Source organism: Chlorocebus sabaeus, chromosome 10, assembly GCF_047675955.1.
Source record: "Chlorocebus sabaeus isolate Y175 chromosome 10, mChlSab1.0.hap1, whole genome shotgun sequence".
NCBI lineage: Eukaryota > Metazoa > Chordata > Mammalia > Primates > Cercopithecidae > Chlorocebus > Chlorocebus sabaeus.
Genome location: NC_132913.1, coordinates 4,716,096 through 4,728,887, shown reverse-complemented (window position 1 = coordinate 4,728,887; position 12,792 = coordinate 4,716,096). Strand labels below are relative to the sequence as shown.

The 12,792-nt window shown below is 48.9% G+C and overlaps 1 protein-coding gene across 1 annotated transcript in view; it reads left to right on the top strand.

The window, feature by feature from the left end:
* The window catches only part of GYPC (glycophorin C (Gerbich blood group)), a 45,124-nt gene that overhangs the window by 21,419 nt on the left and 10,913 nt on the right, over positions 1–12,792 (top strand). The window lies entirely within an intron of this gene.

The window sequence follows — 12,792 nt, the reverse complement described above, 5'->3', positions numbered from 1 at the left end:
GCCTATGTGGGAGAGTGTGTGTAAGAGTGTATGTGTATGAGTGTGTGAGTGCATGTGAGAGTGTGTGAGTGTGTCAGAGTGTGAGTGTGTGTGAGAGAATGTGTGTGATAGAGTAAGAGTGTGTATGTTAAAGTGTATTAGAATTTGTGAGTGTGTGAGAGAATGAGAGAGGAGTGTGTATGTGTATGAGTGTGGGAGAGTGTGAGTGTGTGTGAGCGTGTGTGTGTCTGAGTGTGTACGTGTATGTATATGAGTGTGAGTCTTTGTGATTGTGTGAGTCTGTATGTGAGTGTGTATGTGTGTGTTCTTGTGTATATTCATCCTTAAATATACGAGGACAATCAGAGTAACTCCCATGTGCCGTGCAACGCCTCGATAGCCACACTCAGTGATTTGTGTGTGTTACCTGCTGTAATCTTTCACTAGGGATGAGCACGCGAGGGTCTGGGAGGGGGCTTGGAGTCGGGACACGGAGCACCAGGACTTAACTGCCAAATCTCTGGCACCAAAACCCATGTTCCCTATGCCACCTATCAGGATGCACCCTTAAAGCACTTTTAAGATGCATTTTGGAAAGAGTCATTTGTTGGTGTGCGTTTGTCTTCACCACCGCCCCAAACATAGCTGCCCAATATTCAGATGAAAATGCCCCCCGTCGGCCGGGTGCAGCGGTTCACGCCTGTAATCCCAGTACTTTGGGAGGTCAAGGTGGGTGGATCACGAGGTCAGGAGATGGAGACCATCCTGGCTAACGCAGTGAAACCCCGTCTCTATTAAAAACACAAAAAAATTAGCCGGGCGTGGTGGCGGGCACCTGTAGTCCCAGCTACTCAGGAGGCTGAGGCAGGAGAATCGCTTGAACCCAGGAGGCGGAGCTTGCAGTGAGCTGAGATGGTGCCACTGCACTCCAGCCTGGGCCACCAATCGAGACAAAGAAAGAAAGAAAGAGAGAAAGAGAGAAAGAGAGAAAGAGACAGAGAGAGAGAGAGAGAAAGAGAGAGAGAGAGAGAGAGAGAGAGAGAGAGAGAGAGAGAGAGAGAAAGAAAGAAAGAAAGAAAGAAAGAAAGAAAGAAAGAAAGAAAGAAAGAAAGAAAGAAAGAGAGAAAGAGAGAGAAAGAAAGAAAGAAAGAAAGAGAGAGAGAGAGAAAGAGAAAGAGAAAGAAAGAAAGAAAAGAAAGAAAGAAAAAAAAAGAAAGAAAGAAAGAAAGAGAAGAGGAAGGAAGGAAGGAAGGAAAGAAGGAAGGAAGGAAGGAAGAAGGAAGGAAGGAAGGAAGGAAGGAAGGAAGGAAGGAAGCAAAGAAAGAAGGAAGGAAGGAAGGAAAGAAAGAAGCAAAGAAAGAAGGAAGGAAAGAAGGAAAGAAAGAAGGAAGGAAGGAAGGAAGGAAGGAAGGAAGGAAGGAAGGAAGGAAGGAAGGAAGGAAGGAAGGAAAGAAAGAAAGAAAGAAAATGCCCCCCGTCTTTCCAACAGGCTTTCAAATACGAGTCTGACATAAAACACAAATCACGGCATCACCAACGGCAATGGCTAAGATGTACAGTGTATACACTCCCCACGACTTTCACAGGCATCCTCTCCTGCAGGCCTGGTCACGTCAGTACCCTCTGCTGCAGGCTCCCTCCCCATCCCACTGAGCCAGTGTGCCCCTGGCTGGCCAGAGTAGGGAGAAAGCAGTGGCCTTTCCTGAAGCCTTGAGTTCTCACGGAGCCCTCCCTGGCTAGGCAGGAGAAGGCGGCTTCCAGGGAATGAAGAGAAGCGGCCCCCTGCATCCTGCTCCTGCACTTTTCCTTCCTTCCAGCATTCTTCGCCACCGCATCTCCACCCGTTGGGCCCATAAACCGTGGGTCCTGTTGTCTCTGGGCCACTTTGGCCTCCCCTTCCTGAGCACATCTCCTGGGCAAACGCGGCCATCTGCCTTGGGATGTAGCCACGAACCTCCTCCTTGGAGCCAATCCTCCTGAATGTTTGAACTGAGCTTCCAGGCAGCAGAAAGTTCCCTCCTGCCTCCTGCCGCCCCTGTGGTCCTGCCCACTCCCCACACGGGCTCTGCTGCTCCTGCCTGTCAAACCCGGTGGAGGAAGGAGAAAAACACTTTCCACATCCTGTTCACCAACTGATGAGCCTTCTGGAAACCCAATAACAAAGTGTACCTAACTAAATCATCATTATTTACACATGCAGCCCGATTGAGGACATTTAGTCATGTAATTAAGTACCTAATTATGCTGAAAATGCAATTATATGATTTTTTAAATGAATTAAGTCCTCCAGAGAAGTGGTAAAGATTAGCACGCAGCATCTGTCTGGGGAGCAGGGACCTCGAAGGCCACCCAAATGTGACTCCAAGCTGCACAGGGGCCAACTGGTCTGAACCCAGATCACATGTGTGAGCACACACGGGCCCACACAGGCTCACACACAGAGGATGCCAGCTTCACCTCTATGTCTCCAGGACTGTACAAAGGTCTGCACACCAGGAACTTAACAAATGACAGTCATTAATGTCATTGGAAGCATAGTGTATATCTATGGAGTGACTATTGAGTGACTTAGAGAATCTTAGGGAGGTTTTTTATCCAGCATCTGAGAAGCAGGTGTGTAGAGAAAGAAAAAAAAAATGAGAGAAGGATCAGCCAGGACATGTCAGAGGATATTTTAACCAACATCACTCATTCATTCAGATGCTAGAGCAAAAAAAACACAGTCAGTGTCTTCCAGGAGCTCAAAACTTAGTGCAGAGTCGGCCGGGCCTGGTGGCTGACACCTGTAATCCCAGCACTTTGGGAGGCCGAGGTGGGTGGATCACCTGAGGTCGGGAGTTTGAGACCAGCCTGACCAACATGGAGAAACTCCATCCCTAAAAATACAAAATTAGCCAGGTGTGGTGGCGCATGCCTGTGATCTCAACTACTCGGGAGGCTGAGGCAGGAGAATTGCTTGAATCCGGGAGGCAGAGGTTGCAGTGAGCCAAGATCGTGCCACTGCACTCCAGCCTGGGCAACAAGAGTGAAAATCCATCTGAAAAAAAAATTAGTGCAGAGACAGAGAAAGCATCTTAATGGTGACATGAACAGGTTGTTCAGCAAACTACAGCCCGTGGGCTAAATGCAACCTGTGGCCTATTTTTGTACAGTCGGGTAAGCTAAGAATGATTTTTACCTCTTTAAGGTGTTCCCTCACTTCCACCCCATGCAACTCAGGTTCCAAAACCACAGTATTAATCACTCACTGTACATCTAAAACTCCAGTGGGGGGTCCAGAGTGATCATTGCGTGCAGGAGCCAAACCTCATATTTCTTTACAAATATGGAAACAAAACGGTAGAGCCAATTTGTTGATGAAAGAAAGATTCATTATATCTTGGAAAAGAAAGCCAACGATGTGGATAAGGATGAAGAGGTTGAAGATGGCCACAGGAATTGTCAGAGGAGATGGAGAAAGATGAAGCCAAGAGGAGAAACTGAGTCTCCACACTTCAGTGTAGGGTTTCCCTCCATGAGGCCAAAATCCAAGGGAAAACCCAGAGCCTCCCCTCAGATAATCCTGGCAGGGGACTCTCAATGAGTGTAGGAAGTGAGAGGAACATTTCCAGTGCCTCTAGGAAACTGTTTGCACTGGTGATCCCTGAAAGGACAGCTGAGTAGCACACCAATAACAAACTCAGGCAGCTCAAGAAGCAAAGTCTGTGGCCAGCAGCGCTGTGACTCCAAATGCCCAGCCTCTGACCTGCTCCCTGAGAGGTCAGATCTTCCCTTCATTTCCACCTGCAGAAGCAAGGGACTGGGGGTGAACCATGGACTGAAGCCACAGCCCACATTTCTCAACCTGCAATTGCAGCCCAGGGAAAGGGTGTGAGGAGCTGTGGTCACTGAATGCACTCTCTCTTTTCCACAACATGCATGTCTTTCTTGGAAATGAAAACGGCTACTTGGAGCATCTCCTGACCAGGTTAGGCAAAGGATGTGTGGACACAAGACTCAGAGGGCCATTCAGAGAAGGTGGCCACGGTCCTACTATCCAACCACAGCCTGATGCCAGCTCGCGGGAGACACTGCAAAGCAGGTGCAGGCACCCAGCAGGAACCTGAAGCAAGGCAGGCAGGTCAGGGCAGCGGGAAAGGACCTTGACAGACCTTCTAGTCGGCGACTTTGAAGATTCTGCAAGACAATAGCCAGTTCTGAAGATCCATCCCCATTTCTTCACTGTAAAAGTAACACATGTTTTTTGTAGATGACTTGGAAAACACAGACAGCCATATATTAGAAGAAAACAAAACCACTCCTAACCCATCTACTACTTAAAAGCCAGTACTTAACATTTGATGTGTATTTCCTTTCATTCCTTTGTCTTAAGACTTTTGTGGAATATTTCTCATCGTTTCTATTTAGAGGGTCTTGTTTTCTTCACTTAACATCATACCCTAAGCATTTCCTCCGGTCACTAAGTTCACGTGCACCCCTTCCCTCATTGCATAATACTGGGTTATATGCGGGTATCGTAATTTACATAACCAATGCCCAAATACGGAACATTTAGATTGTTCTAATTTTTCATTTTAGACTGCATTGCAATCTACTTTCCTGAGCCTAGACTTTTGTTCCTCTTCCAGATTGTTTCTCTAGGATCAATTCCTAGAAGTGGATTGCTTGATTCTCAGGGTGATACATATGCCAAATAGTGTACCAGAGTATTGAAGGTACTTGTTTCTAGGAATCCCATTTTGACATATGGACGATCAGAATAATTAACGTTCAAATAGCTTGACCTATGTCAGGCACTGTGTACCACAAACTAGCTTATAATGAGGCTACATGGTTGTGCCACCGGGTTTTACACGTGAAGAAACCGTGGTTTGCAGTGAGATGAGATTGCGCCATTGCACTCCAACCTGGGCAACAGAGCAAAAACTTCGCCAAAAAAAAAAAAAAAAAAAAAAAGGAAAGGAAAAGGAAAAGGGAAAGGGAAAGGAAAAGAAAGAGAAAGAAAAGCTACATAGCATTCCTCAAAATAGTCTGGCCATGAGTGTCGCCACTGAGGTGCCACTCCCTCATCCCTCACCTGTCTGCACCATGCCTGGCAAGTGTGCTGACTTCACAGCGGGGTGGCCAGATGCCTGGCCCTGAGTCTGGCAGATGGGTGGGCCCAGGAGCACGGTGTGCAGGATTACACACCCTCACTCTCCTCGGGGAGGTGTCTGGATGGAGCTGAGGCTGGAAATAGGTGTTCCAGGGTGTTCTGCACTCCAGCCACCTCTGGTGGAGCTTGGAGCTGGCAAGTCAAGCAGATACTGATTGGGATACACGGGCCTTCCTGGCTCCTCAGGACATCTGCACACAGCCATTTCCTTTGCCATTTTGGTGCCCCAAACACCTGCTTTTGGAGACGCATTTCCCTGCTGCCTCACTGGAGCTCAGCTATCCTTAAATCAATCAGCAGTGGTCTAGTAAGTGGATCAGCTGGGAACACGTGCTTAATTTTCCAACAACAAGGCCAAAAAGACTGCAATCTCAGGAGCTATAGAGCAGAAAGGCATGTGCATGGACCAGACCCTGGCACAAGGGCCCCAAATCCCCAAACCCAGCACCAGGCATAGGAGCAGGCAGGGGACAGGCAGAAGGAAAAGATTCTCAGAGTCCTCCACTGTGCCCAGTCCCCATCTCTGTCAGGGTGGGGTTCTTGCGAGCCTGAATGCTGACTCACTCTCAGACGGCATGTCCCGCTTCTCCCCTCAGCTTCAGTTCCCTCTTAAGGACTCTGTTCTCTTTCCGCTGTGAAGATCCCTCAGCGTGATGCAGATGCAGGGGCAAGTCAGAGGTTACACGGCGGGGACTGCCCTGCTAGTGTGCTGAAGCCGCCAACTGTTCAGGGCAGCTTTCTGCTTCCAGGAAGAACACGTTATCTCGGCTCCTCTCAGCAATCTGGGCATTGTCTTAAGCCTGAGCTTCTTCAGTTGCCTGCTGACCCCAGACACCCTCTCCAGTTCCTACCCATCTTCAGCAGCCAGATGCTGACCGAGCCCCAGGAACTTCCCAGACATAAGAGCCACTAGAATCGCCTCCTCCCCACACTTCCTGCCTCTTTCAAATTTGATTTCCCTAGAAATCTTCCAGCAGGGTGTGTCTGCTGGGGGTCAGGCTGGGGAAATTGTGGTTCTGCTTTCCTTCAATCTATGCCATGAGTAAAGAAAGATATTTGTGACCAGGTGAGGTGGCTCATGCCTGTAATCCCAGCACTTTGGGAGGCCAAGGCGGGTGGCTCACGTGAAGTCAGGAGTTGGAGACCAGTCTGGCCAACATAGCGAAAAACCCATCTCTACTGAAAATACAAAAATTAGACAGACGTGGTGGCAGGTACCTGTAATCCCAGCTACTCAGGAGGCTGAGGCAGGGAGAATCACTTGAACCTGGTGGGCAGAGGTTGCGCCATTGCACTCCAGCCTCGGTGACAAAGCGAGATTCTGTCTCCAAAAAAAAGGATATTTGCTGCTTTCCTGATGAATTACAAATGCTGCACCATCCACAGGTGACAAGTTCCTCTCCCCAGTGGTGGACAAGGGTAACTCCACCTTGCTCAGCCAGGCTTTTATCCCCAGATTCTTCCTCTTTCAGGGTGCCTTGCTGATTTCTGCTGTTGTCAGCATCCTGGACTTAGGAGTCGATGGTTCCGCTTTTTCATATTGTCTCCTCACAATGAAGAAAAAAACTCTTTCCTTTTACTTAGATATTGTAGCTCAACTGAGGCAGATTGGTTATGGTGTTGAAGTAAGGTTGTGTTTAAATTTTTTTTAAGGCTCAGGGGGAATAACAGGGAGTCTATACAGAGAAAACCCTGGAACCAGAGAGTTCAAGTTCTAAGTCACGGCAGCCTCACTTTCTTTCCAGTTCTCCTCCTGGGAGCACATCCCAAAAGCAAATGACTAGGTATGAAAAGTTCCGCAGCAAGACTCCAAGATGTAGGTAAGGAGCAGATGTCCTTTGCTGACTCTGCTTTCTGAGTGTTGAGCCTCTGCTTCATCCCAGTTTACTGACATGGGAATGACTGTCTTCTCCGGGGCAGAGAGGCCACGTCTCCTCCACACCCACCCTTGCAGGCCTCCACACTTCCATCCAGATGGTGCAGTGCAGCCTGCATGGGTCCAGTCCTGTCATCCATGTGGTGTTTTGGTACCATAGCCACAGATAAGACTGGACAAGGTTTAGGAGGAGGAAAGCACTGCGGATAGTCTTATATAGGGTGTCAAAGCAGTACAGCTAAATTGCACAGCACCTTGGCAGCCCTGGGGATTGTTGGGGGACTGTTTGTAAGGTCACCCATATGGACTTTCAGGGCAATCATATTGACCTTGAGACTTTCAGACACGTTCTGAACAGGCAGGTCAAGTTCACATCAACCTCACCTGTGTATTCCATCTGCAAGACCAGATGAATGCACATGTGCTTTCTGCACAGACGGGAAGGGTGGCCATGCCTGAGAGTGAAGGCAGATTGAAGACCTCATAGCATACATCCAGCAAGTCCCTGGAGCCCATGGTGATCAGGCATCCAGGAAGGCTCTCCACCCAACCCAGAAACTTACTGACCACTCTATCATCACAGCCTTCCCTTCATGTATCTCTCCCACCACCATGCCCACTACCACACTGGCATTGCCCACCCGCTATCTCAGGACAGACTTGGGGCCACCTCTTCCAGGAAGCCTTTCCTGAGGACACTGAAGATCTGTGGGCTCCAACAGAGAGCAACCTTTTCCTAACTTACCCACATGCATTTGTCCTTGTCGGTTACACAGCTTGCTCCTGACGGCAGGGGCTTGGCCTTAACGATAGAGCATATGGCTGGAGTGTAGGTGCTACAAAAGGTTTGCTGAAGGAAAGAATGAACCAGCACAATTATGAGTACCCCCACTGCCACAGAATCTAGAGTCCTGGGGCTCAGTCTCACGGTTGTGTCTCCACAAGTCTCCAGACCACCTCGTCAATGCTCATTTTGATGCTTCATCACACAGAGACTGTGGGCAATCTGACTTTTGCACCTCCCCAGCCAAGTCATATGCTTCCTGGAGACACACACCATGTTCTCCTCTTCCCTGCAATGCTAGGGCTGAATAAATGCTAACTGCTCAGCCAACACCGACTGGCTTCTAGGAGAAATGGATGGGTAGGTAATAAGCTATTTATTTGTTTCTTGGGGGCACTTTACTCTGAGACCCTAGAGCCTGTACACTGCATCTTTTCCGGAAGCAGTAATAGCCAGCCATCAAGGGCAAGTAAATGCATTTGACCTTTCCTACCAAACAGAAAAGTTAGTTCATGTACTTCAACTGTCATCTGATTTCTACTTCACTTGTGTAAGGACGCTGAGGAATCCAGAGCAGGAAGAAAAACCACAGTGCTAGCTGTGAAGCACTTTCCACGCCCCCAAAGGTTACTGTTCCTTCCCCCATAGCTGTCCGGCTCTTGAACCCCAAATCAAACTTGCACAAAGCCTTGCTGCTTCAGAGTGCTTGGTAAATTGACTTTTCTTTTTTTTTTTTTGAGAGGGATTCTCACTCTGTTGCCCAGGCTGGAGTGCAATGTTGCGATCTCAGTTCCCTACAACCTCGACCTCCCAGGTTCAAGTGATTCTCCTGCCTTAGACTCCAGAGTAGCTGGGATTGCAGGCACCCGCCACCATGCCCAACTAATTTTTGTATTTTTAGTAGAGACGGGATTTCACCATGTTGGTCAGGCTGGCCTTGAACTCCTGACCTAAGGTGTTCCACCCACCTCAGCCTCCCAAAGTTGGGATTACAGGCGTGAGTCACCGCACCCGGCCTGGTAAATTGACTTTTCTAACCAGGCCCGTAAGTTCCTCTCAATTGAACACTCTGGGTAACTGGCACAGCACCTGGCCAACTGTCAAGCAGTCGACGCTGCCATTGCTGCTGCATCACTGTCACCAACAAAGTTTGTCATTGCAGGAAGTCTCCAAGTCCCCCATGAAAAACCTACATTTCCTGTCATGATGTTGAGGCTGAGATCATCTTCCTCCTCCCAGAACACTTGGGGGTTCTAGTCTGAAGCCATCCTCACTCTCACTCCCCTCCTTCAAGCCCTCACCCTGTGCCTGAATTATTCTTTCTTTGCTGGACCAGATGGACAGTGGAAGACAGGAAGTGGGGAACTCCTTCAATAACGCCTATGGCAGAGGGGAGCCATGGGAGTTGGGTACGGAAATGTAAAGACCAGCCCATGCGGGAAAAACAATAACTTTTTAGCACAGTGTCATCTGAAAATGCAAGAGAAGAGAGGCTCTTGGTGGCAACAGAGGAGCGTGACTTCCATCCTCAGGGCTAGCACCTGACCCCTGCTCTCCATCCACATCAAAAAAACACCACTGCCCCCTGAGAATCCATTGCAGCTGAGGTCCTTCACCCCAATAGCTGCACTCAAGCTGCCAACTGAAGCACAGAGCACTGCCCGCACTTCAGGGTTGTGCATGTGTGCCCCGCTGCCTCCAGGGGTGGCTACCTTCCGCCAGAGAATAGACAGCTGACATCCTGAGGACACAGAGAGTTGTAGGGATGACTGCAGCCAATGGCAAATTCTCTGGATGAAAAGCCATTCCCAGCTCCACAAAGATGAGCATAGTGAAGGCTGCAGTTTAGTTGGTTTGTGGTTCCCCAGAGGCTTTCAAACGTTCAGCAGTTGTCATTCAGTGCCAGGCACCCAGTACAAAGCTGAGTATAGAGTTGTGAGCAACACAAGCCCGAACGTGTGGAGCTTCCTGTCTGGCGGGGGTGTTGCAGGGGGCAGCAGGGGACCTTGCAACCTGGAGGAGGGCTCGGAAGAAAAAAAGTAGGATGCTTGGGTCTTTCCAAAAAATGGGTCCTCTCATGTCTGTCCAATCGCTGTGCTGGGTAATTGTCTATTTCTGATACCAGACCCAAGCTTGGCCGTAATTAACACCTTACTCTGCCATAAACGCACCCCCAAGGCTGCCCGCAGATCACCCTCATCCTGGTTGCTGAGCTCAGCATGAACCTAATCCCAACCTCAGAAACATCCCTCAGCTCCAGCAAGGGGCAGGCTTTCATTCCAGGCCCCTTAAGCTGCATGCAGACAACCACCTACTTTCTGGGCAGGACCTGAGCTCACTCAGCCAGCCTTCTCCAAAGACCTGATATCACTGATGCTAGCTGAATGAGCACAGGGCAAGGGAGTGCGCCGAGGGGGACTCTCACCCCGCCATCTCCAGAAGCTTCCGGAGCCTTGGAGCCGTGGATGGCAAGCAGACACTGGGGAGAAAGCTGAGAAGTGGGGAGAGCTGCCTTAGATGCTGAGCTCTCTGCCTGGAATGCTTATATGCTTTGTGCAGCAAAGTCCTATTTGTCCTTAAAGGACCAAGCCTGATGTCACTGCTTCCGGAAGCCCTCCTTACACCAGCACTTCCCAGCCTAGAGCATGCGTCAGAATCTACTATAGTAATTACTGGGATCCAGTCCTAGTGCTTTTCTTCAGTAGGTCTGGGCTGGGGCCTGAGAATTTCTATTTCTAACAGGCTCCCAGAGGATGCTGTGTGTTCAGAGACTATGCTTTGAGAACCACTGTCTCACAGCATCTGCACCTTCCCAGACATCCTCTCTATGCTGACAATGATCTACTACTATAGGGCAGCTCTGGTCAGGCTAAAGTGCCACTTCCCTGGAGTCTGTCACATTGGGAGACATGTGTAAATCAAGCTGCACACACTTGGAGGACATGGGGCATGGAGGGAGTAGTTCCAGCTGAGGGACTTTCCTGCCCACCATGCTCCTCAGTGGGCATGAGCATGGAGGGAGCCCACATTGGGAGGCCCAAGTGCAATGTCCCAGAGGTCTCAGACCCCACCCATCCCCCAGCCTGGCTGGCCTGCTGAAAGTGTGTATAGTCTCCCAGTATACAGATGTGGGTACAAGGTCCCTAACAAGCAGCCAAGAAATGCACCCCAAGTCGTTCAAGCCAAATGGAAAGCAGCTTACCAAGGCTCTCCACTTGGCAGTGCGCTACAATACAAATCACACTGACTCAAAGCTGCCAGGACTTCAAATCACTGACTTCTGACTCTCAAGGTAGCTGTACAAGCTGTACAAGCCGGGGAGAATAACACTTTTCTGGGACTCAGCTGCCAAATCTGTAAAATGGGACTAATAATAACTCCTATGCAATGGAACTGTTGGAAGGACTGAGTTAAAATACATTAAATGTCGAGAGCAGAACCTGGCACTTAGTATGAAAGTATTACTTGTTTTAAAGGAAGAGGAAATAACAGTCTCTTCTAACCCTGATTCTGTTGGACAAACTGGCATAAGAAATGTTGTCTTCACCAGAAAATTTCTGAGGGCAGTTCTGGGTATTTGAGCTTCTGTAACCATCCATGTCTACTTAAGCAAGGTGTTATTCTTTCTTTCTGAACTTTGAGGTGCTTGGTGATTGGAAAAGTCTAGAACCCCACCACTGAATCCATTCATTTATATATGCGTACATTTACTCATGCATTCAGTAAATATTTACTGATACCTACTACCTACTACATACTAAATTGGAGGCTGCACTTGTTCACACTGTATAATAAAGTCCAGCACCCACCTGAACTTGCTGTGGTCCTGCTTCAGGTCTTGCTACAGAGAAGCACTGTGAATGCTGGACCCTCCACCCTACCTGGTTCCTGGCTCCCCAGGCCGTGACTCCTGGCGAGTTCACTGGGTCCCTTTGCTGACTTGATGCCTTGTATTATCTTCTTCCCCACCTCTAAGCTCCTTGCTGGCCCCGGACACCCCAGCTTGGCCCACCTGCTTCCTACTGTGGACCCCTAGCAAGGAGTCTGTTCTCCCCTCACCCACTATGACTCCTGACACCAGCAGCTGGTTTCTTATAAGAAAGAGGCATCTGGCAGCTGCACTGGGGAGAAGGACCTCACAGCACTATAATTAAAGTGATTTTCTGAGTGGAAATGACTATTATGAAGCATCCTTCTCTGTTTTATTATGCAGAGCCATTGTAATGGGAACATGGGATTTCCTATATTAACACTGATATTTCTGTGATCCAATAAATCCTTCTTCACAATCATCTCCCAGAGGAGAGAAGGCATTCTGTGCAGCAGCTCTAGGAAACATGCAGGTCTCCAATGTCCTACACATCCCAGCCCTCTTTGGCCAGGCCATTAAGCTGTGAAAAAATGCATTCAGTAACTTGGATAGTGTCATAGACTGGTCCTTCCCACAGGACAGTCAATGGAAAGACCTAAGGGAGGGCTTCTGGAATGACTCCTCAGACAGGAGCCCCGGGAAGGGCTTCTCCAAGAGAGAACGTGTACTCCAGAGGCAAGAGCACTGGCTAAGTCCTGACCTGACATTGGATGAGCTGTGTGATCATGGGCACATCACATCTCTGAGCCTTGGTGTTCTTCCTGCGACATGGACCAACAACACCAGGCACCTCATAGGATGACTGTGAAGACTGCATGATACAGTAGATAGAAGACAGCTAAAGCAACACCTGGTGCTATGGTTTGGATGTGGTTTGACCCTGCAAAAGCTCATGTTGAAATTTGATTCCCAATGTGGCAGTGATGGGAGGTGGGACCTGGTGGGAGATATTTGAGTCATAGGGACAGATCCCTCATGCATAGATTAATACCCCATTGAGGAAGGGAGGGAGTTCTTTCTGTCATGAGATTGGACTAGTTACCTGAGAGCAGGTTGTTATAAAACCAAATTCAGCTTTCTAAACTCTCTTGCTTTCTGTATCACCTGTGATCTCTTTGCAAATGTCT